At 40.3% G+C, this 26,043-nt stretch overlaps 1 long non-coding RNA gene across 1 annotated transcript in view; it reads right to left on the bottom strand.

Moving 5' to 3' along the window:
* LOC122464133 overlaps positions 1-20,085 on the bottom strand; it is an 80,145-nt gene extending 60,060 nt beyond the window's left edge. Inside the window, exon 1 of the long non-coding RNA XR_006288045.1 lies at positions 20,027-20,085. This is a non-coding gene — a long non-coding RNA (uncharacterized LOC122464133). The remainder of the gene's footprint in view (positions 1-20,026) is intronic.
* Between the last annotated feature and the right edge of the window lie 5,958 nt (positions 20,086-26,043).

Genomic DNA, 26,043 nt, shown 5'->3' with positions numbered 1-26,043 from the left:
TGTTTAACGTGACCATTTACAGAGAGAGAGTAAAGGAGGCACTTTGAGTAGGTCTATACTGCAAAAACAGAACCTGGGGCAGCAGGTCTCAGAGCCAAGGTCAACTGACTTGGGCTTGCACTACAGGGCTAAAAATAGTAGTGTAGATGTTTCAGTGCCTGGCTCCTGCCCAGTCAGGGACTCCCTTCCCCCCTCCCCTCCACTCACCAGGTCTCAGAGCCCAGGCTCCAGCCTAGTGGGAAAGTCTACACCATAGGTGCTGGAACGAGGGGTGCTGCTGCACCCCCTGGCTTGAAGTGGTTTCCATCACATACAGGGTTTACAGTTTGGTTCATTGGCTCTCAGCACCCCCCCTATACAAATTGTTCCAGCACCCCGGTTTACACCTTGTGAGCCCAAGTCAGATGACTTGAGCTCTGACATTTGCTGCCACAGAAGAGAGAGAGTGTGTATATATAGTGTAGTGTAGACATACCCAGAGCGGTTAAATGATTTATTCAGGCCATAGATGAAGTCAACAGCAGAACTGGGATTATCATGCAGTAGTTCCTGGTTCCCAATCCTAGCCTTGAATCACTGGATTACAGCTCCCTTCTTCCTGCATTCCCCTTTGAGATAAATTGCTTTTTCTATAGTGCACAGGCTTCAAAGGAAAGATTTTTTTTGTTCCTCCTGTAGTTGAGTCAAGTGTCTTACTGATTAACTCCCTCCCAAAACAAAGTGACTGATTACTTTTAAACCTCTATAGAAACTGGAATGCCAAGTTAGCATTCACTGCACACTTTGGGATTTATTAAAATTTGATTACAAATACTGAAGGAAACACATACTGCATCTTGAACAGCTTTAGAGAAATTCAGTCTAGACAATCCTTTAAGAATGAGCCAGCTTTTGCATATCATGAGAAAAAACATGTTCTTTCCAAGTGTTATTTCCAGTTAGAAATGTAATTTACTCCAATAGAATATAGGAGCTCTTTTAATACACAGTAGGTATATAGAAGTAATGTATTTTTAAAAAGTCAAAAAAATTCTACAGCTAAATAAATACAGAACTGACTGTAATAAACACATGTAAATGACTTTTGTACTTCAATGATCACTCAGATTTAGGTCTCAATTTCTAATCCTTAATCCAAGAATTTTGAAGCAACAGCAAATAAGGTGGCTGTGTGCTTTTTTTTTTAAAATGTTTATATTCTTTTGCTGGCATGGATTCAAGTGACAACCTACACTGGAGTATTATGGGGTAACTTTAAACAAACCTAATCTGTAGAACCTAAGACCTGTTCAGTAGAAGCTAAACTGGTTTCACAATTGCAGTATTATGTAAAATAGTAATAAAAAAAGTGGTAAAACCCAAATTTGACAGTACAAAAGAAACCACTGAAAGCAAGAAAGCCAGCTAATATTTTTGTCCGAGACAGCTGTAACAAGCTGCTGCTGAAGCAAGTTCCTCAAAAAAGAAAAATAAACAAAAGATGAAAACCAGCAGCAAGTAACGTGCCAAATCCACACAGTTTTGTGAGAAGACGGCCACAGACTTCAAAAACTTCTGCACCCAGTTGGAACAGAGTAAAATAGCTCCACAAATTGGCGGGTCAAGAATTTCTTGCCAAGCTGCCAACACAGACGAAGACCTTTCACCTCGTAACAAAGACTTCCTGCTCAATAGTTTCAAGCCATGTTATTTGAGAAACCATCTCCCCTTTTATGATCGTGCAACAGCCCACATAAGAGGTGTTGCATGCAGGTCAGCAGAACGTGAGGATCTGAGTCTCAAATTCCAATCCTCAAAACAAGATGCTGGAAGAAGCTATAAATAATATGGTTGTGTGCCTATCATTTTTATTAAATCAGTAGCTTAATTAGGTACAGTCTTTGAGTTCCTCACAAATTGCTAAAATAGTGCTAACTGTTCATAATTTGGGAAATTTGCCCCACTCCCACTTTGTTAAATTTCTTTCATTGAATATCAGTGACAAAAATAGTCTTGGACACTGTGGGCATAAACACCAGACTAAGGAACCCCCTGCCCTCAGTCCCAAGAAAAATATATATTGCTGTTTTAGATCAATCAAAAACTAGGTCACCCTGTGCCTCTTATAAAATATGCAAGACTCTTTCCATAGCAAACATATTCCAATAATAAGAAATACAATCTGAAGTCTAGGAAAATCTAAATTGAGATTTAGCTTTTGGTATATTTAGAAATTAGAGAGAGGAATTCATGTTTGATTTCTAAATCCTTAATCTCTCCTTTATTTTACAGTTAAAGTTTTAGGAGGAAACTTTGAAAACAGAAAATCATTGCCTCATCATAGCATAAAAATATATTATACATAGAGCAATCTTCCAGGATAGAGCATAGTAAAAACAACAATTTTTGAGAAGTCTTCTCAAGTCTCATGGATAACATTGGATATGATCAATACTGGACGTCCAAGATAACCTTAATATTTATTATATTTACAAATTTTTTTGTGATCTGAAAAAATTAAGTGCCACCAGTATATTTCCCAGCCCACTACTCCTTTCTAAATTAAGATGGCTTGAAAAGGAGATAAATGAACAGCCCCCTGTATTGCTAAGTCAGGGTCCAATTTTTCCACACAACAATGCCTCAAATAATTTTGACAATGAAATAATTTGGTTATTACTCTCAGCACCCTTTGCTGAGCCTATTACTTGTAGGTTATGAAGTCTGGATTTATTTTCCAGGGCCTCATCTGTGCCACAATACAGCATTGTTATTAAATACATGACGACATTTTAGAGCTATTTTAACCTAGCTTACTTTGATCTCTATATTATCTCCTTTCAATTATCTCTTTTCAAGTTGTTAGACTATAATTTCCAACTTCTGATCCATTTCCTTGTTCAATTGACAAAATGGTTCAAGTGGCAGTACTTAATTTTAAAAAACACAATGCAAAACTACAGGCAGTTGTGACTCCCAGAAACTTAACCTGAACCTGTTATCTAAGCAACAATCTTATCGCAAGTTTTACTGAAACTTGTTTTATTTACTGTAACACAGCTGCCTCTGTGGGAAAGATTTTTTTTTAATGTTTCTTGAGCTCACTTAGCAACATGCCAGTTCAGATTTTAGGTAAAAGGGAACTCTACTCTGATTTACACTTATATGAATCCAAAATAACTAATGAAATCAAGAAATTTGTACTAGTTTAACCGAAAGTAGATGCTATCCTTATGTGTTTTTGCTAGAAGCATGACATCTAATTTCTAAAGAGCCCACTATAGAGAATTAGACACTGTGGAATAATTCTAATACTACACTTTTGCATTGTTATAGCAGCTTTCATCCAAGGATCCTAAAGCATTTTACAAATATTTATCCTCACAAAACACCTGCATGGTGAATATTGTAATGCCCATTTTACAAATAGGGAAACTGAGGTTGAAGGGACAAAGTAAGCCAATGGCAGAGCTGGGAACAGATGCCAAAGTCTTGACCCCTTTTAAGTCCCATACTTTGACCACATGAATCCTCTCTCTGGGGTTACTTATATTTTAATTCTGTTAGCAAAATTAAAGGCTAAATCGCTTGCTTAAAACGCCCAAACCAAACAACAAAAAACCCTACACATTCAACAGGTCAATTATCTGAATAATCTGTCAGGACTCTTGACCTCTGGGAAACAGCAGAGTTACAACCAAAGGTTTTAATCTCTTGAATCACGGGGTGGAAACAATTAAAGGATGTTCTGTGTCTGGTATTCTTTGAGATTTACACCTGCACTCAGCTGATGCTTGCCTTGCTTCCCAATGTTGTTCATTTGCTCCCCTAGGAATATTCACCTAGTATGAGTAAGATGAACAAGGATTTGGCAGAATATTTGTATGTTTAAGCTAAACCTCACAGTAAAATCGTGTGTAGGCTGGCTGGTCTACTTGCTCTTTTAGACTATTGCTATAGGTTACAAGAGAGCATGAATGTCTAGCCAATTACACAAAGCCATACAGAGCAGCAGTCAGTACTACGTCATAGCTTTGTGAGCCTTATGAATGAGGAAAATATTATTTAAAGAAGAGCCCATGAAAATGAGCTGTATAGAACAATGGGAACTCATTCCTTTCTATTTTAAAGCACAAGCTCAATTGCTCTCCTACAAGGCTCTTATTTACATTCCACTCAGCCTCGGGTCACCAGGCTGAGTTAAACAAAAAAGAGACAAATAGCAGGAACTGTATATCCAACAGCAGTGATCTCTCCATTTTATTAATCAGGGGCTCTAAAGAGAACACCAGAATTCTTCAAGTAAATCTATATCAAGTTCTGCTGTTTTGGTTTGCAGGTGGACTGAATTATCAGGATCCACTTATACAAGCCCATCATGCATGGAACTCCCTCAGAAGCTAATAGGAGTTATGATATCGTTCAGATAAAACTAATGGTGGGATTTTGGTAGATTAAACACAATCACTTCAGCAAAATAATCTGAGTGACACCCACACTTCTAATACAATTGCCTAGAGATTTTCAGTTCTCGTGGGCCAGGACCTCAGTTTTACATCTAATCCAAAACTAGTCTTGCTAATCTATTAAAATGGATGTTATACATTTTGGACTCAAGTATTCTGTCATTTCTAGAATCTCTACAAAATATAACAGGGAGATGTGCTGCTTATTCACTATTAGGACACCAATACATTCACATTCTATTGTGGAAAAAAAAGATTCTCATGTTAAAAAAAGCAGATGTTGTTGTACTGTTATAAAAAGAGAATACAAGTTGTGTAATTAGCTCACTCTGACATCCATTGTGGCTAGTGTCATAGGAATGTTTCTGAAGGCAGTTACTATTATTTTGATTCACAAGACACATGCCATGCATACCAGCAGCAGCTGACACCAAAATTAGTCCTTGCATTGACACAAGTTCATAAAGAAAATATTTAGTTTCCATGGATAAGTCAGATTTCTATTGCCACGATATTGTGTGGGGGCTAAATCCTAAAGTCCCTTTTCAGAGTCAAATTCTCCAATCCTTTCTTAAGCAAAACTCCCCTTGAAGTCAGAGGGAGTTTTGTTTGAGTGAGGATTAGAGATTGTGGCCCTCAGTTTTTACATAGTCCTTACTTCAAAGAGACTGGGAAAAATAGGACAGAATTATTTTAGTAATAGAATACAGAATACAATTTTGTTTTTATATAATATGAATCTAGAAACTGTGCTAATTCCATGGTCTCTAATATCTCAGCATAGCTAAAAGTTCCAACTGGTTCCCAGTAATAAAGACTGGAAAATATACCCATTACTGAAAAATTCAACAGAATTCAATAGGGTGTATACACATTATTTTAGACAATTATGTGCAGTTTAAAATACCTGTATTAAAAAGATGATTCTCTATTAAATGCTGCATTTTTTTTCCATAAGTGACTAACTGCTATAGGTTACATACTTTCATCTTTGGATATTTCTGTTACCTCATGAGAAAAAGTTAAGTTGTGCCCAGAGGGCAGAATCTCTATCATTCATCATACTTGGAATGAACGTTGTGTTTGCTGGTGTAGAGATGTCAGGTCTATTGTTTTCTCCTGTGGGCCAGTGTTTTTGGCGCTTTCCACACGTCTACAGGGAAACTAGTGCAATCTACTGTCCCCCCCCCTCCAAGCTCAAGCCTCAGCATGGGGGAATTTAATATGAAAGCAGAGTGGTTTGTGTTAGGGACCAGCTTCACCACTGAAATGTTTCAAAAAGTCACGTTTCGCTTCCCTGACTTCTCATAATTTGATTATCCAAATCCAGAGTTCCCAGAGGCTCTTACAAGACATTCTAAACAAACATTTCTCTCCCTTTTCTTTTAACATGCACTTTTTTCATGTTATTCTAGTAAAGACTGACATTTGCTATGAGAACTTCTAGGAACTACCTTGGATTTTTTTCAGGTTGTTGCCCAAGTTTAGAAAGGAAATGCTTTTTTTCAGTAAATAAATGAGAACGCATGGTTTGCTTCCTTGCCTTTCCACTCTGAAGCCATAGTTTGTCATTGTCAGTTCTCCTAAGAATATCAGCATACAATTGTTTTAAAGTGACTTGACCCTCTGTGTTTATTTTTCACATTTTTGAGGTTAAATGATAAATTGGAGTAATACTAACGTGTACTCCCTCTCCATATATTCTTTTCACTTGTTATCCTGAAGGAATAGAATCACCTAAGAAATATGACATGTAAGTGGCTTTTTTTTTTTTTTTTTTTTTTTTTTTTAATAGTTTGGGGTTTATGGATAGTATGTGATACTTACATATACTAAGCTCCCTAGCAATGTAAACGCTTGCCTCCCCACACTGAAGTTTGTTGTTACTTCATCACTTTGACATGCTTTTCATAATTTCGACTTGAATATTCCCAAATATATGAACATTTAAGTTAAGTTGGCCAGGGGTATGGGCAAACAGAGCATGGTCAAATGGATAGAGCAGTGGACGGCAAGTCAATGAGTAGTTCATTCACAGCTCTGCCACTAACTCACAAACATCTGGTCAAAGTGCTCCATTATTATTTTAAATCAGTCAAGAGAAATAAATACCTTGCAATTACAGAATTCATTCATTTCATCAGAGTGGCTCAATGCATTTTACACACACAAACTCAATCAAGACTCCATGAGAATGTAAGAACCTAAGACCATAGGAATGATCATACCAAAGGTCCATCTAGGCCAGTATCCTGTCTTCCGACAGAGGCCGATGCCAGGTGACCCAGAGGGAATGAACAGAACAGGTCATCATCAAGTGATCACCCCCTGTTGCCCATTCCCAGCTTCTGAGGTTAGTAAGTATGTATTTGTTATCCTTATCTTACAGATGTGTAAACTGGGGCACAGATAAGGGCCACTCTAGCTATAGTCAAACTAGGCAGATACCTAGGGCTGCAGAGACCCTGTGAACCAGGTCAAAACACCTTTCACTCAGATTTGACCTAGCTTCCCTCCACTGCCTGTGTCATGATGGAGGAGTGGCCAAGCCAAACCTGAATGAGTGGTGCTTAGATCAGATGCCCTCCCCCATACTTCTGCCGCAACCACCAAACAACCCGAAGGCTCACTGCACCTCACCCCCAGAAGGTCCAGGGAGAGGGAGCAGAGAGTGCCACCTGGGTTGAGAACCTCAGTTCTAGGGGACAGGAGGGTGGCATGCTGAGGTTTTGCCTAGGGCAGCAGATTGCTTTGAGCAGCCTGAGACAATATGGAGTATGGCAATTTCTACTCCATATTGGGGAGGGGGAAAGTACTGTGTGTAACAGCATGAGCTACCCAAGGGAAGCAGTTAAAACAAAGTGTATGTGCCAGGATACAGCTCACTAGAGGGAGCACTTACACCGTTGCCTTGGAATATTATTAATATGTACTGCTGAAAAAGATTGATTCATAGCTTGAAGTCCTTTCAACTCCTGAATGCTAAACAAAAATAATAAATCTGAATAAACAGCTATGAAATCACCATTGCAATTTTCTGGGGAGCATTTTCCTTTAATGAAGTTTGGGCTTAGAACAGAGTATTTTGACAAGCAGAATACAGTACTCGTAAAAAGATATAAATTTGAGTGGAGAAATCCCAAAGCCCACTCCAGACACATTCTTTTTTACCTTCTTCCACAATGGGAAGTTGCAACAGTGATAATAAAATAATCTGGTCACCACATGGCCTGAGGAAAAAAAAAAAACTGGTGGGATCTTGACAGTCTGTCAGTGACTGTGGAAGTGTTAATGCAGAGCAAATTGCAGAAGCAGCAGTGACAGCTACTGAACTACCAACACAACTTCATGCAATGCCAAATTCTTCTGAGATGACGTACCTCCAAAGTACAGGACACAACGTGGTTTGATTCTAACCAATGAGACAGAGCCAGCTCCAAGGTCTTGGAAGCGAATTTAAGTGAGGGGATACTAGATGCAATACAATTCTTTGTTCATGAGTAAGGCGGTCTGAATACTCATGAGGTAGTGCTCATTCTGTCTGGGAAAACAGATTATAATGAGAAAACATTTTCAACACTGGAGTAAAATCTTGAGTCAAACACCAGCACACTGACATTAGTGGCACGAAGAATAAATAGTTCTGTCTCCTTTAGGAAATTCCAAAAGGATCTACTAAAGTAGGAATTGTTTAGTCAGCCAGTAAATATAATCACCCAAAGATATGACAAATCCACAGAAGCCAAAGGTACGTCTCAATGCTTTTATATAGAGTACTGGACATAATCTTGACATCAAGACTTGGCAATGACAAAACTGCTGTGCAAGATGCCAATATGAAGTGGTCTTCTCTCTGGATGGCCTTTCTTATCTAGTGAAAGAGTATACCTGTTCCTCCTCCCATTTGCCAAATCTTCTCTCACACAGAGGAGAACATCAGCCTAACCTACCCACACACTGTCCAAGAGTTCTTCATTTCACCAAAGGTGTCCCCCAGAGAACATCCTCCCAGCTGCCAAATGCTCCTTCAGCAACCCTAACTCAATTTAAATGCAAGAGCCAAGATCCCACACAATTATGATTCATCTGTTATTCCCTCCCTCCAGTCATATAGGGAGAGGGGCCCTGCAATCTCGGAAGACATGGTCTCTTAGAACCCTTGATCATCCCCATAATCGCCTCTTAGTCACTGATTCAGAGTGGCTGTAACCTCAAGGAGGGAGAGAGAGGCAAGAAGCCTAACTTAGTTCATTCCATTCACAGTTCTTAACACTGTCCCTGAGCTGAGGGCCCATACTGTCATAAGAACATAAGAATGGCCATACTGGGTCAGACCAAAGGTCCATCCAGCCCAGTATCCTGTCTACCGACTGGCCAATGCCAGGTGCCCCAGAGGGAGTGAACCTAACAGGTAGTGATCAAATGATCACTCGCCTGCCATCCATCTCCACCCTCTGACAAACAGAGGCTAGGGACACCTTTCCTTACCCATCCTGGCTAATAGCCATTAATGGACTTAACCTCCATGAATTTATCCAGTTCTCTTTTAAAACCTGTTATAGGACTATAACTTTCTCAACCTCCTCAGACAAGGAGTTCCACAGGCTGACTGTGCGCTGAGTGAAGAAGAACTTCCTTTTATACCTGCTACCCATTAATTTCATTTGGTGGCCCCTAGTTCTTATATTATGGGAACAAGTAAATAAGTTTTCCTTATTCACTTTCTCCATACCACTCATGATTTTATATACCTCTATCATATCCCCCCTTTGTCTCCTCTTTTCAGTCCACTATAGGACCATAGTGGTGTCTACTGGACTGCATTTGCTTAAGGCTTTGAGTAATCACAGATATCTGAAGTTACTTCAATAAGACAAAAACTGGTCTGTTAACTCCACTGGGTTGGCAAGTTAGTTGCTTGAAGAATGTAAGCCCCAATTAAAATATAATTTGTAACGGTGGGCTTTATGGTAATAAGGGAATATTATGTTGTGGTGTTTTTATGTGATGTTGATAGATTTTACTGTCAAGGAAAGGATGCTCAGGGACGGCTGATGTTGTCTGTGGTGGAAGTGGGGAAGGCACGATGCTCTTAAATCAGGATGTGGGCGATCTTGTACCGTGGCCTAGCTCAGAGTCTTTTCCTTTGTGTTCAAGAGGTTTACCCTGGTAGTATTTTTAGTGCTTAGGGCTTTGCGAGGTGCTTAATCAAATTCAGAAAAAAAAAAAAAAAAAAAACCCCACAAATTAAAGCCATTTCCACAAAAACTCCCCCTTGAGGGGGTGGGGGAAATAAAGGTGGGTGTGGAGAGAAACAGATCACGTCTGAATAAATGTCTAAACTTTTAAATTGCATTTTATGGCTCCTTCCCTAAGTGGAATTTTTGTTTGTTTGTTATGTTGAAAATTATCACATTAAAGAAACATTAATAAGGTAGCTAAATCATCTGTGTTAAAGAGACGTTGGTGGCTGGCTAAATGTACCAGACAGGCAGGACTTTTTTAGCATAATTTTTTGTTGAAAAATGTTGGTGTATCCAAACCAAAGCCTTTACAGGAAATAGTTTAACTAAATTACTTTGCTAACTGAAACAAGAATAGTGACAACGGTTGAAATTGAAACAAAATAAAATATTTCAATTGATCCAAACCTTTAAAAAATTCAGTTAGTGAAAATTTTGAGATTTCAAAATTCGAATCTCAATTCGGAACAGGAAATTTTTCTGAAAAATTTTACAGGGCAGGAAACCATTTCCTACCCATCTTTAGTGGGAAGTTTCAAGTTATCTACAGAACAAGTAGAACATGGGCAGCATCAGTCTCCACATGTACTCTGTCTCTGCTCTCACATATTTCCTTGCCAATAAATCTTATTCCCTTGACCTGGAGAGAGCATAAGGGTTAACAAAATTCAACATCCTTCTTCTACTTAGTCCTAGGCTGCTGCTGAGACTGCTAACTAGAGTGGACTTTAGTTAACTTAGGTACCTGCTCACCAAATACTTCACTGAAACCACCAACTCATTTAGCAATCACAGAAGTTAAAATATTGTTACTTAACATAGCTTCCAACACATTGCAAACAGGTCCTGCATAGCAACTCAATAAAGTAGACTTTAAAGAAGGTTAAAGTAATCACACATCATGGGGATTTTTTATCATGCAATCAGACAAAATGTTTTTTGTAACACCTGCTTTAAAAAGTAGAGTTATTGAGAAAATTCATGGCAGACATAGTGGGAATATGAAATACAGCAAAATATATAGAAAGAAAATTTAACAAAAGATTAAGAAATTGTCAGGGTGTTTCTCAGAAGGCGTGAGGTTCCGAAACTTCTGGAAAACTCCTTTCTGAAATAGGAGACATTGATGTTCAAACTGAACAGACCTACATCTTAGCCTAAAAAACACAACTCATCTTAATAATTTATCTGATTTTGCACTGTCATATTTTACAAGCAGACCAAGGACCAGAGTTAGTATTTATGAAGTAAAAGACTGCATTTGTGGGGGGGAAATACAGCATCAGTGAATGTACTTGAAAGCTTCAAGTCTCTGCTTTTAGTATGGTATCAGCCACTGAAAAATAAAAGGGAGCAGGTCTAAGTGCCTAAATAAAGTTTTGATGGAAAAATTGTATCATAGCTCCTTCTAAGCTAACCCTTCCATGTAAAATCATGGCTTCTATTACTCTCACTTACTTGAGCAACCACAAAGCTTCATAAATACCATGTGGAAAGATGGTTAGTAGTTTTATTACAAGCCAAGTTACCCATTAGTTTACCTTTTTGGATTTCAATTATATTGGATGTAAATGGACAAAACTGTGCCCAACATCAGATCATTGGACAAGTATCCAGAAAATTAAAGCTGGTCCAGTGGTTAGGGCACTATTCTATGATTCTGGAAACCTGGGTTCAAATATCTGCTCTGCCACAGACTTCCTGTGTGACCTTGGGCAAGTCAGGGAGCCTTGCTGTGCCTCAGTTGCCTTTTTGTAAAAGGAGAATAATAGTAACTCCCTACCTAAAGAAGGTGCTGTGTGCATAAATACATTAAAGACTATGAGTGCTCAGATATTATGGTAATGGAGTTCATATAAGTACCTATGATAGAAATATACAGCACAACAAAGAGAAATGTCAACCAAGAATAGACTCCCTCAGATTACTAACTCATTCCACTCAGGCAAAGGCTCAAGAAATACATGAGCCATGCACCACGTTTTCAGTGTCAACAAACTCAGGCTTCACTAGGACAAGGACAATGAATTCCACTATGGAGGACTATCCCTTGAGAAAGCACATGCTGCATCTCCCCAAATCTTGGGGACTTTTAGAGAGATCACCCTCAGTTGATCTCAGTGTTGTAGAGATGGCAGCTCTTAGAGAAAAGAGGGGCTCCTAAGAGCTTGTCTACATGGCAAGCCAGGGTGTGAATCTATAGCACGCCAGCTCGTGTGCTGTAGAAATAGCCTCTGGCTTGCTGTACACTAACTCACAATGTAGACAAGCCATATGGTAGCAAAGATCCAGAAGATAGTCAGTTTAAATCAGTACCTAAATATCATAGCGATTGGCACTATGTGAAAACTTGATAGCCAGACTGATTGTGGCCAAAATTAATCTTCATGTCCATTCTTCCTACAAGCCGGTGGGTATTTTTCCCACATCATTTCCCTGTGGCTGGAATGCCCTTCCTTAGCTGGTCTTTAAGGCTACAACTGTCTCCTCGTTCAAATCCTTCCTGAAAAGAGACTTCTGTTGCAATACATAAGAAAAGTTATAGTTTCACACAAAACCTGTACAGGAACATCACCATGACATGTGTCTTTTCACTGTTCAACTTACCAATATTTTGCTATGTCACCTCTCCCCCCCCCCCCACTTATTTTGTTGGCTCTACCAATGGCATATTTAATTAGAATGTAAGCTCTTCAGGGCATCTAATTTTATTTGTATCTAGTATACCTCAGGCTCTTAAAAAATAATGAGAACTTTTCTTCAGTCTCTATTAAATACATTGGTGGTTTTGATGCAGTTCCAAATGGACAGGTGATCACATAAACCACTAAACACAACTGGCACATATTGGCAAATCTCAGAAATGAGGTTGAGAATTGAAAAGGCCATGGAGACTAAGCATGTTAAGGTGGTTTCTGTGGTGTTAGCTGTGAATATTTGGGGGGCACAAAGCAAGAAAGTAAGTGTCTGTGTAAACAGGAAATAAACTCAGTCTTGCATTCACCTTAGGCATGCTGTGCTGGGTCTCTAACCTCTGCATGGTATCAGACTGGGATTGAATAAAGACCCAACAGATCACAGAACACCTCTGCAAAACAGGGATAAAAGAGAAACAAACAAGCAAGCTCTCCAGGACCCTGATACCAGACACACCACAGCAAGAGTGTAAACAGGAAGAGCTGCTCTTAGAAAGTTTTGTAGACGCAATGTTTACTACTTTGCCAGTCACAGAAAAACACCTGCAAGAACTGAAAAAGCAGCTAGAGGCAGATGAATTACTGAGTCAAGTCATGACTCACTGCAAAGAAGGCTGGACAAAACAGACAGTCAAACTTCTGGGGATCTTATCACAAACCAACATCAGTCATGGAAGACTGGTTATCCTATATCAGTGCAACAGGAAATCTGTGGCAGTCTGCATGAATGACAGCAAGGTATTACAAAATGCAAGGAGAGAGCTTTATGAAGCAAACAACTACAAGAGATATAGATATGATATTTGTGCTCACATGATAAACACACTGGAGCCATAGCTACCATCTGCTCTACCAGAAAGGATCTGGCAGAGAGTTGGGACTGATCTTTTCTATCTGGATAATACAACTTATCTTTTGAGGACTGATTATTTCTAAAGATTCACTGAAGTTGCCAGGTTTCAGAGTGGTAGCTGTGTTAGTCTGTGTCAGCAAAAAGAACGAGGAGTACTTGTGGCACCTTAGAGACTAACGAATTCATTTGGGCATAAGCAAGTGGGTTTTAAGCTTTTGTGGGCTAAAACCCACTTGCTTATGCCCAAATAAATTTGTTAGTCTCTAAGGTGCCACAAGTACTCCTTGTTCTTTTATAAGTTGCCAGGTTGCTCAGCACCACATCAACTTCAGTTGTGGAGGAGATAAAACTCCTCTTTGCCCATTTTGGGATTCCAGAGCAAGTTATCTTTGACAATACTCCTCAGTTTTCCTCCGATACCTTTAAGAGGTTTGCAGATACCTGTGGTTTCACTCATATCACATCCAGCCCACAATTCCCTCAGAGTAATGGTGAAGCTGAACATGGAACAACAACAACAAAATAACTTACTTCTAAATCCTCAGGTCCTCATCTTTTCCTATTGGCCTGCCAGTCGACACCTTCAGTAAATAGATTCAGCCCTGAAGGGCTCTTGATAGGAAGGAAGTTGAGGTCCATTATCCCAGCCATCCCTTCCCAACTTGACCCTTGCCAGTCTGACTTTCAGAGAGCTACAGAAGAAAGAATATTGATCTAAAACCATCAGAAGAGGGTCTTTGACAGAAGCCATAGGGTCACATCCTTGGGAGTACTGAATCCAGGAGATCACATTTGGATGAAAGATTCTCAAGGAAAGGGGACAGCACAGGGATGTGTGAGGACACCTTCATCCTATTTAGTTAGGGTGCCAGAAGGAATCATCCAGAACCAGGATCATCTTGTTGTCTCACCAGGTGGACCTCCAGTACACCCAGACCACTAACCCTGACACTGAATCTATGTGGGCAGGCTGGGTGGTGTTCATAGAAGTGTCAGTCTGTCCTCCAGATCCCTGCCCTGCAAAGAGATATCCAGCAAGAGAAAAATGGCCTCCTGCCTTCCTGAAGGATTACATAAAATCTTGAGAACTCGGGAAAGTCAGAGAACATAAGAACGGCCATACCGGCTCAGACGTAAGGTCCATCCAGTCTTCCAACAGTGGCCAACCCCAGGTGCCCCAGAAAGAATGAACAGAACAAGTAATCGAGTGATCCATCCCCTGTCGCCCATTCCCAGCTTCTGGCAAATGGAGTCTAGGGACACCATGTCTGTCCATCCTGGCTAATAGCCACTGATGGGCCTATCCTCCATAGGACTAGTACCTGAATGCCTTAAATGGGTTGAATAAATCTCTGACACAAGGCTGAAGGTTCAGGAAGTCTATTCTGACCTTCATAGGGTTGTTCCTTCTTGTTTTCTGTTGATACTTCATTTCTGTTATATGGTATTGTGTAAAGTAAAGTTTAGATAAAGTGTTATCACTCTTCTCTTTTCAGAATAGGGGATATGATGTTTGTTGTGAATGTTTAGAGTGACCACTAGTGGGTATAGGGCAAGGAAATAAGAGTTTGTACAAACAGGAAATCAGGTCAGTCTTGTATTCACCCCAACCATGGTGTGCTGGGTATCTAATCTCTACAGTTTCCTCACTGAGGCCAGTGATAACATTCAGCATTAAATTTCCTCCATTTTTTTATAAATTTGAGCCTTTCAAAAGTGCTCAGAGTGGGTTTAATTCTGCTCCACCAACTTTAGTGAGAGCAGAGTTAGGCCAATGCTAGAGTCTTTTGGAAAAATTCCACCTGATCTCCTTTTGAACATTAGTTTAATAGAAGCACTTTAGCATTTGCCAATGAAGAGCAAGAAGTTCAGCTGAAGATGAGACGAGTATTTTTCACTGAACTTTTATGATGCTTGTTTATTAGTCTCATAGTCCTATAATCATTGTAGTACCTCCCAGTAGGAGTTAAAATTAAGCACATTTTTGGCCATCACTGCAGTGACAATATCAAACTCTTACTATGGAGACGTTAGCATTGCAGTTTCAATAGTACAAGGTAAACTAATATACCTGTTTGTTTCCCGACTCTTCTCCCTGGCATTAAAGGAGCCAGGTATTTCAGGGGCGCACGCTTTTGTCTGTGTGTGGGTGAATAAGTGGACAAATCCAAATGCATAAAACACCTACCTAGTGCCAAACACTGGATGGCTTTGAACTAAACTCCTACACGTTATTGGTTTAGCAGAAAAAACATACACCAGTTCTCATGAGCCCTGCACATTTTCTGTTTCATTACATTGCAGAAATAGAGCACAACAGAGGACACTACATTTGCCCATCAGGCAGCATACATTAACGGAAGGCAGGAGGGGACAAAGAAAAGGAGCAGAAGCAGTAGTGGCAATGGCATGGACTTCAGGTGGCTGACAGGATGTGGGCTCACTGCTCACATGACCTATTTCTTTCTTTTATTGCAACTGTTATGTTTATCTAAGTTTATCTTTAGCCGTTTGTGCTAAGTGTCATTTCTATAAGGAGGACACAGACAGCGTCAGAGGGAGAGCACTGCAATACCAAAAGGCACAGCCCACTAAAACCAGACTGCTGTATAAGCTACATCCCGCGATCTAGGACTGTGAAAAAAGGAAGCTGCTTGGTTGGCCCAGAGAATGGTAGTGTTGCAAGTTGCAATGAAGCAACGCAAGGTAAAGGCAGAGCTTCATCTCTGGGATGGCAGTAAATAAGAAAGGTGTGATAGTCACGTTTCAGTCCAAGGTTGAAGGAATGCCTTTATCACCCTTAGCAAGCCTCTCTAAGCACTGCTATTCTGGGTGACCAGACTGACATACCTAAAAGGTGCCCAATTTTCAGAACCAGTGAGAACTCTCCCTTTAAAATTCAGGCCCCTTTATGGTGTCTCAAGTTGGGCACCCAAAAATCACTGGTCACTTTTGAAGATTCAGGCCCTATCATGTGGCATCAATTGTCCATTAGATCTAGAAACAACTGCGTTCATCTCTGTTTGAGTGAGGTGTTGACATTAGATAGGAAGTGGGGAGCATCTAGAGGCCCCATTCCTCAAAAGTGCAACTGCACAGTCAGGGTTTGTGGGTGTGGTTTTTTTAAGTCTATACATTCTTCAGGGGTGGGAATTGTGCCTTCTGGTCTGTGCAGGCGCCCCAGGACATTGTGTGAATTATTATGGTTAATATCTGTACCCTCATAGCACCCACACAATGTATATACATAATTGTCTTTAACACACTCATTTCCAACAAGTCAAGACAATCTGTCGAAAAGGAATGTTGCCATTGTTTTCTCTTTCTGTTCCCTGGACTAAAGTTTTCAGGTAGCTCCAGTCTAACAAGTGTTCAGTATGTACCTTCACAGACCAGTTGTGACTGTACAGGTTAGGAGATGACATCTTTATAGCTAATCTTTTCTAGAAAAGAGAAAATGACCTCTTGTGTAAGAGCTTTTCCTCAGTTTATCCAGCAGGACAATTCTAAGAATTCTGGAACAATTCTAAAACTAGCTTAAAATGAAAAATGACACCATCTCAGATTCTCATTAACTCAGCAAGGGTCACTGAAGGATGTCTATACAGACAGTCATTTGCTGAGGACGTTTATGTGGAAGCACTTAGACAAGTTAAATGTCTTCAGGTCAGCAGGGCCTGATGAAATATACTCCAGCCAGTTCCCCAGGTAGTCTAAAGAGATCACTGAGCCATTAGTGACCAGCTCTGAGAACTCGTGGAGGACAGAAGAGATCCCAAAGGGCTGTAAAAGGTCGAATATAGTACCTATCTATAAAAAGGAGAATAAAGGATAACCCAGGAAATTATACAACAGTCAGATAAACTTCTGTACTCAGAAAGATAATGGAACAAATAAACAATCAATTTGTAAGCACTTAGAAGATAATAAGGTGATAAGTAACAATCAACAAGAACAAATAATCTCAAACCAATCTAATATTTTTTTTTTGACAGGGTAATAGGCCCTGTGGATGGGGGGTGGAAACAGTAGATGTGATACATCTCAATGTTAGTAAGGTTTTTTTACACTGTCTTACATGGCCTTCTCATAAAAAAAACAAACAAGTTAAATGAACTTACTATAAGGTGGGTGCATAACTGACTGGAAAACCATCCTCACAATTAAGCTGGAAGGGCATATTGAGAGTGTGTGTGTCTGTGCGCACACACAAAGGAGGGCAGGGGTCACACAAGGATCTGGCCTGGGTCTGGTTTTATTCAGTATCTTCATAAATTATTTAGATAATGGCACAGAGAGAGTACACTTATTCCAAGCTGGGAGGATCCTGACAAACTGGAGAAAAAGTCTGAAATAAACAGGGTGAAATTTAGTAAGGACAAATGCAAAATATTACACTAAGAAGGAACAATCAATTGCATAAATACAAAATGGAAAATAACTGCCTAGGAAGGACTATTTCAGAAAAGGATCTGGAGGTTATAGTGGATCACAACTAAATATGAGTCAACAATGTAATACTGTTGCAACAAAAACAAACATCATTCTGGGATGTGTTAGCAGGAGTGTTGTAAGCAAGACACGAGAAGTAATTTTTCTACTCTACTCAGTACTGATAAGACCTCAACTGAAGTACTCTGTCCAGTTCTGGGTGCCACACTTCAGGAAAGAGGTACACAAATTGGAGAACGTCAAGAAGAGAGCAACAAAGATGATTAAAGGTCTAGAAAAAATGACCCATGAGGAAAGACTGAAAAAAATTGGGTTTATTTAGCATGGAGAAGAGAAGATTGAAGGGGAACATGTTAACAGTCTACAAGTGCATAAAAGGTTGTTATAAAGAGAAGCGTGGTAAATAGTTCTCCTTAACCACTGAGGTCAGGACAAGTAGTATTGGAAGTGTAGGTTGACCATTCGGAAAAACTTCCTGTCAGGGTAGTTAAGCACTGGAACAAATTGTCTAGGGAGGCTGTGGAATCTCTGTCACTGGAGGTTTTTAAGAACAGGTTAGATGAGCACCTATCAGGAATGGTCTAGATAATACTTAGTCCAGGGGACTGGACTGGACGACCTATCAAGATCCCTTCCAGTCCTACATTTCTATGATTCTTCAGCACTATTCTGTTAAAATACTAAATATTGCAAGGACACCTGTGATACATCTTAGTACCATTGTAGGAGTTAAGGTTTCTCTGCACCTTGCAATGCAAGGCCCTCTGCTCTCATTGAACTCCCGGGGAATTAAAGACTTAAGCTTTTTGCAGAAAACAGATAGCAGCTAGAAGACTGGGTGCTGTTTGTACTCGTGCTTCTATAGTACATCACCTTTTCCTTACAGGTTTTACTGGATCCTAATTATTTGCTCTAAGATGAAGCTTTCCAAGCTATGTCCAAACTAGGGCTCAATACGAGATTGTAGAAGGGGCACTGTTACCTCCCAAGCACCCCCTTGCAGCCAAGTGTGGCTCTGCCAGGACCAGTCTCAGTTTCCCACCTCAGTGAGGTCACATGAACAGCCTGAGCAAGGAAAAGCCAAGCAGTACTCTGCAACAGTATCTCTCCCTTTAATGAAGCCCTCTGAAAGGAGCACTTACACAATGCCTTAAAGGCTCTTCCCTGAGAGCCCAGATAAAACTTAAAAGCCCCCAAACAAAAGTCAGTAGGTTCTAGGCGCAGCTACTTCTGCTGTAAGGCCTTAGGCTTGTCTGCTGCCTGAAGAGTTGGGCAGTCCTTCCCCTCTTTGATTCAGGGGCTCTCCCAGGTCTCCCCATCTGGAGAGCTTTTGCCTAGTTAAGGGCTCCAGAGGAGGAAAGCTCCCACAGAGCCTTTTTTCATAAGAGTCTTTCTCTGAGGCCCTTAGCCTTTTCTCATACCTAGGTGTTCCCCTGCCTAACTGACTGCCCCCCAGCTAGCTACTCAGTGAGTTAACTACACCCAGCTGAGCCAGAGTTTCCTCATTTCCTTTTGCAGAGCATGTCAGAGACAGGCTGGGCTTCTTACCCCTTCAGAAAGCCAGCCCTCTGACAAGTATCTGTTGGATATAAGTGTTTGAACTACAGGGTTTTTATGCTATTTCTAAGTTAAAAGATCAAAAACCAAAAAAGCCAAATGCTGCCTTAATGGACAACCCCACTGAAATCAGTGGATCAACACTCTGCTTCATTATTCTTTCCTGCATGCTGGTCTCATTTATTTCTGCTTCTCCATTTTCATTTCAGATAGATTCATGAGGTATTTTTGGAATATCATTAGCCTACATTCCAGCATGCTGACACCTTCACTTTTAAAATTATTTACAGCAGCCAGAAACATTCTTGGGGTTCTTGTGGGACACAAAGTGACATGGTTTCTGATCTGAAGAGTTCCCATCTAAAGCCAGATATGGTACAACAAAATGGGTAGCAAAATGGTAGGGAAGAGATGGGGCCACAGCAGTGAGATTAAAAGAAACATTAGTGAAGAATGGGGCTAAGATGTTTATTAATCATATTATGACAAATTGCCAGTATGATTATGAGAGGTCCAACACTTCCTCTTCTTGGGGTGGGGGTTCAGAGCACAGTTTCCTGCCCCTGAACTAGGCTATTTACTGTCCCACTAGTAACCCAGAGAAGGGTAGTGGAGAGGGAGGGACCTGGGCCCGCCCTCTACTCCAGTCCCAGCGGTCCTAGGGATAGTGGTAAACCACTTGAACTAGTGCTTCCTTCCCCTGGGCTACTTCCCTCTTCTGCTCTTCAGCTTGTGGGGCTTCCTGCCCTCTCTCTCTGCACAAGTCAGGTGTCTCTTTACCTAGGGTCTTGATCTTCTAGCCAGCCACAGCACTTCTCCAAACTGCACTCTACTCCAACTCCTTCCCCTGGCTGATTGAAACAGGGGTTTTTATCAGGTGACTAACTTCAGGTGCTCTAATTGGCTTCAGGTACTTTTAATTAATCTATAGAAACCTTTCTTCCCTCTACAGGGAATAAGGCTTCTCCTCATCCTGGGACTTACATATCTCTCCTATATCACTCTTCTGCTACCTTCTGCCCATGCTGTATCACAAGGTATAAATAAATTTAATCTTAGTTCTTTTATTTCTCATAAGCCTTGAGGCAGAATGAGTCCTGAGGAAACATGCAAATGAGAAGAGGATGGAAACCTGGTGTACCAGCTCAGGAAGTTTGTTCCAAGAGTAGGGGCTACACCTAAAACACAACCAAGTTGGTTGAGGGAGAAGTAGCCAAATGAGGCATCAAGGGAGGCATGTGATAGGGGCAACCCAATACAAAACAAGATCAGATAAATAAGGAAGTCTAGAATTATGCAGGTCTTTTATTTGCTTTAGGATTTTGTCCCTAATACACAGTTTGGACCAAACTAAAACATCAGCTCTTCCTCTAGTTTTCCCTTCATCGCCTGCTTACATACTGGATGGAGTTTGTTTGTGGAGAGTTATCCAGCCTACTCTTTCTGTACGGTTGAGTAGTACTGTAATTTTATGTAATATTAAGTTCTTAAAACACAGATATGAGGACAGAAGATGTCTCCAGAAGTTTACTGTTGAAGTTTGACAATACTACCATTTCACTTATTTGGTGTGCACACACAGCATAGTTAATGCTCTAAAATTGCCTGTATCTGATAGCAAATAGTGCTGTTTAAAATTACACTAAGATGCATTTCTGCATTAACCTAAGATGCTCATATCAATGTGATTCAGAGAACTGAAGGGCAGCCAGGTCAAAGTGTGGATTAGGTGCGCCATTTGGCCCACTAAGTTTACCACATGGTTTTACTGCTGTTTTTACTATAGAAGTTAGACTTGCAGAGACTACCACATCCCAGCATACAAAGATCAGCTTACTCTGGAAAGACCATTGACAGGGAGATGTAGTACTGCGTACAGGAACCTTTAGAAGTTGTCTACACAGCCTCGCAGTGTGGACAATACAGGCGTAAACTGAAGTGTGCCCTAAAGTTTTGCTTTGTAACTGCTCCATGTAAACTCTGCTAGTGCAAACTATAAGGTACCTACTTTGTGTCAACCTAGTCCCATTTCCAACATGACTATGTTAATGCAAACTAGGTATCTTTTAGTTCATGCTAGGGTGGGTCTAGAGCAGTTCTCAACCAGGAGTATGCGTACCCCTGGGGGTATGCAGAGGTCTTCCAGGGGATACATCAACTCCTCTAGATATTTGCCTAATTTTACAACTGGCTACACAAAAAGCCCTAGCGAAGTCAGTGCAAACTACAATTTCACACAATGACCTGTTTATATTGCTCTATATACTATACCCTGAAATGCAAGTACAATATTTATATTCCAATTAATTTTATGGTAAAAATGAGAAAGTAAGCAATTTTTCAGTAACAGTGTGCTGTGACACTTTTGTATTTTTATGTCTGATTTTGTAAGCAAGTAGCTTTTAAGTGAGGTGAAACTTAGGGGTACGCAAGACAAATCAGACTCCTGAAACGGGTGCAGTTGTCTGGAAAGGTTGAGAGCCACTGATCTAGAGGGACAGTTACAGAGCAACACCTCAATGAGTGCTCCACTCACACCCTCATAGTCCACATCATGGGGCCATGTAGACAAGCCCTTAGTCTCCATGGGCTGCACGTCTGTATTAAAAATGAAGACTGCTACTCTCCACTCCATTTTGTACTATCTGATGTCTGATTAGTTTTTTGAGAGAAGGCCAATATGGGCCTTTGTTGGGCAACATTTTAGTAAATGGCAATATCATGATCACTACTGGGATATTAGATATGGCCTAATTTTATCTGTTTCAGCATTTAAATCCTTTTTCAATGTTATAAATTCTAATGGACCTGAAGTACTAAAGAAGCATAAAATTAGTGAGGTAAGTTATTCCCTCGTATATGCAGAGTCTTAAAACATGATGAGGGGGTTACTGCTTTCAAGAGACACTTTTGTAGTAGGAAAGGGAATTTCTCTTTATCATCACTTGACAATGGACATTTAAGAACCCAGTGAACCCGAAATGGGAAATAATTTAAGAATTAAATGGGACACTGAAACACTGCAATTTTTTAAATAGCATGTGCATTTATTAATTGAACTGCAATTCTTTCAACAGTGTAGTTCATGGGGAGGTGAAGAAAACTGGGGACAACAACTGATCTTAGTAACATCCATTAACACTACTGAACTCGACAGATTTATGTGAGACCATAACTTGGTCGCTGATATTTAAAGTTCCAGTAAAGTACAAGTGTTGCTTTTAAGTTTTTTTTTACAAGATGTCCACTTACTAAGGCTTTGCTGTACACACCTTCACTGTTTATTAGAGGTATGTGTAATATTCACAGTGTAATTCCCTGAATGGCAAAACTCTTGTCCAGTAAACTAATTTCCTGGGGAACACACAATGTACTAAGGAGTTCTAAAACTTAAAATTCTACATGTCACATATTTGAGGTAAAAACAACTGAATTTCAGATAGAATGTCAAGCATAAGGAATATGAAACTACTGGACATGATGGATCAAAAGTTTCATTAGATATTTGCACCAGTTCACACTGGTCTTAGCTCACCTCACTTATTTACTTTAAACACACTTAATGTGCCTAGAAACTACAGGTATTCCATGATATATGTACAAAAACACTACAGAGTACCATTTTGTGCTGAAAATGCAGCCACAAAGAACCAGGATCTCTGTGCTTGTGAGTTAACATTTCCATTTCCATAACAAAGTTTCCATTTACTTCAATCAGAACAGGATCTAGCAGAAAAGTGTCAACTTAATTCCAGACTGGTTCTACTCTTATTCTTCACTTTTAGTTCACAATTTTTGTCTTTGTATTTAAACTTCAATTGGACATTTCATTTTATTGTGAAGCTGTTTATTGTGGTTTAATAAGTCATTATAAACTGGCATTTGCCCTTTTGTCTTTCATTTTTTAGAATCCAACGTCGGATTGTCTAGTTAGCTAACCTTTGGTTGGCCTGTTTTTGGTTTGGGAAGATGCACAGTTCATTTAATTGGCGAATCAGTCGTGAATAGATGGTTCTATAAAGCACAGCCTCAAGGGAAAAAGCTCTCCTTTTTAAAGGCCTATCAGTTTGGACATAATGCGCTGACAGGCAACAGATCCACAGACATTTAGGAAATAATTAGAGGCAGTGCTAGTAGTGCAGGATATTGTTAAGGTTGCCTGACACTTCCCATTATAAAACCGTGTGTTTTCGTTTGCTTATAACTTTGCCAAAGTTCATTTGGGCTGAAATTTTCCATGACAGATGACTGCCTCAGGATGAATTGTTTGGGAGGTGTTTTTGTTTGTTTGGAAAATATCAGCCAAAATATTTCAGCCATTTCTAAGAATGAGGATAGGGAAAATATACTGTTTTACCCCTGTTACGAAATTCTAATAATCGTTTCTTTGAATAACTCTAGCATCCCCCATGCTTTGATGCAGGGACTTGCAATTTTGCAGGGAGATCACCTTTTTGCCAGGGACCTGCCTTTTGCTATCCCCAGGAAAATGTGGCCAATCTATAGGCCCCTGAAAAAAATCTCAGGTCCTAGTTGTCTCTAGTTGGGGACCCAAAATAAGTAGAAACATTTGATTGTAATATCTGTGTGTCACAGTTCTTCATCTGTAAAATGAGGATATTACCATCTCTCATCTCAGAGGGGTGTTTTGAAGATTGTTTGTGGAGTACTCAGAAATTATAATAATGAGTCCCCTAGAAAAGCCCATGAGGAAATTAATAATTCAATCTTCAGGGCAGCGGTTGAGTAGTGGGCAATATGTAAGGATTGGGGCCACACACTGAACACTGAAGATTAAACAAAACATTGAATAACTGCTCATTAAGTAAAAAGAAAAGGAGTACTTGTGGCACTTTAGAGACTAACAAATTCATTTGAGCATAAACTTTCGTGAGCTACAGCTCACTTCATCAGATGCATTCAGTGGAAAATACAGTGGGGAGATTTATATACACAGAGAACATGAAACAATGGGTGTTACCATACACACTGTAACAAGAGTGATCACTTAAGGTGAGCTATTACCAGCAGGAGAGCCGGGGTGGGGGGGAACCTTTTATAGTGATAATCAAGGTGGGCCATTTCTAGCAGCTGACAAAAATGTCTGAGGAACAGTGGGGGGTGGGGAGGAATAAACAAGGGGAAATAGTTTTACTTTGTGTAATGACCCATCCACTCCCAGTCTCTATTCAAGCCTAAGTTAATTGTATCCAGTTTGCAAATTAATTCCAATTCAGCAGTCTCTCTTTGGAGTCTGTTTTTGAAGTTTTTTTGGTGAAGAATTGCAACTTTTAGGTCTGTAATCGAGTGACCAAAGAGATTGAAGTGTTCTCCAACTGGTTTTTGACTTCCTGAGGAAACTACAATCCATCGGTGATCTTCCTGAAAACACCATCCTGGCCACTATGGATGTACAAGCCCTCTACACCAACATTCCACACAAAGATGGACTACAAGCCATCAGGAACAGTATCGCCAATAATGTCACGGCAAACCTGGTGGCTGAACTTTGTGACTTTGTCCTCACCCATAACTATTTCACATTTGGGGACAATGTATACCTTCAAATCAACGGCACTGCTATGGGTACCTGCATGGCCCCACAGTATGCCAACATTTTTATGGCTGACTTAGAACAACGCTTCCTCAGCTCTCGTCCCCTAAAGCCCCTATTCTCCTTGAGCTACATTGATGACATCTTCATCATCTGGACCCATGGAAAAGAAGCCCCTGAGGAATTCCACCATGATTTCAACAACTTCCATGCCACTGTCAACCTCAGCCTGGACCAGTCCACACAAGAGATCCACTTCCTGGACATTACAGTGCTAATAAGAGACGGTCACATAAACACCACCCTATACCAGAAACCTACTGACCGCTATACTTAACTACATGCCTCCAGCTTTCATCCAGACCACACCACACGATCCATTGTCTACAGCCAAGCTCTAAGATACAACTGCATTTGCTCCAACCCCTCAGACAGAGGCAAACACCTACAAGATCTCAATCAAGCATTCTTACAACTACAATACCCACCTGCTGAAGTGAAGAAACAGATTGATAGAGCCAGAAGAGTACCCAGAAGTCACCTACTACAGGACAGGCCCAACAAAGAAAATAACAGAACGCCACTAGCCATCACCTTCAGCCCCCAACTAAAACCTCTCCAGCGCATCATCAAGGATCTATAACCTATCCTGAAGGATGACCCATCACTCTCACAGATCTTGGGAGACAGGCAAGTCCTTGTTTACAGAAAGCCCCCCCATCCTGAAGCAAAAACTCACCAGCAACCACACACCACACAACAGAACCACTAACCCAGGAACCTATCCTTGCAACAAAGCCCGTTGCCAACTGTGTCCACATATCTATTCAGGGGACACCATCATAGGGCCTAATCACATCAGTCACACTATCAGAGGCTCGTTCACCTGCACATCTACCAATGTGATATATGCCATCATGTGCCAGCAATGCCCCTCTGCCATGTACATTGGTCAAACTGGACAGTCTCTACGTAAAAGAATAAATGGACACAAATCAGATGTCAAGAATTATAACATTCAAAAACCAGTTGGAGAACACTTCAATCTCTTTGGTCACTTGATAACAGACCTAAAAGTTGCAATTCTTCAACAAAAAAACTTCAAAAACAGACTCCAATGAGAGACTGCTGAATTGGAATTAATTTGCAAACTGGATACAATTAACTTAGGCTTGAATAGAGACTGGGAGTGGATGGGTCATTACACAAAGTAAAACTATTTCCCCTTGTTTATTCCCCCCCA

Source organism: Chelonia mydas, chromosome 1, assembly GCF_015237465.2.
Source record: "Chelonia mydas isolate rCheMyd1 chromosome 1, rCheMyd1.pri.v2, whole genome shotgun sequence".
In the NCBI taxonomy this organism is placed as follows: domain Eukaryota; kingdom Metazoa; phylum Chordata; order Testudines; family Cheloniidae; genus Chelonia; species Chelonia mydas.
The sequence above is the reverse complement of the archived record's forward strand: the minus strand, read 5'-3'. Positions and strand labels throughout refer to the sequence as shown.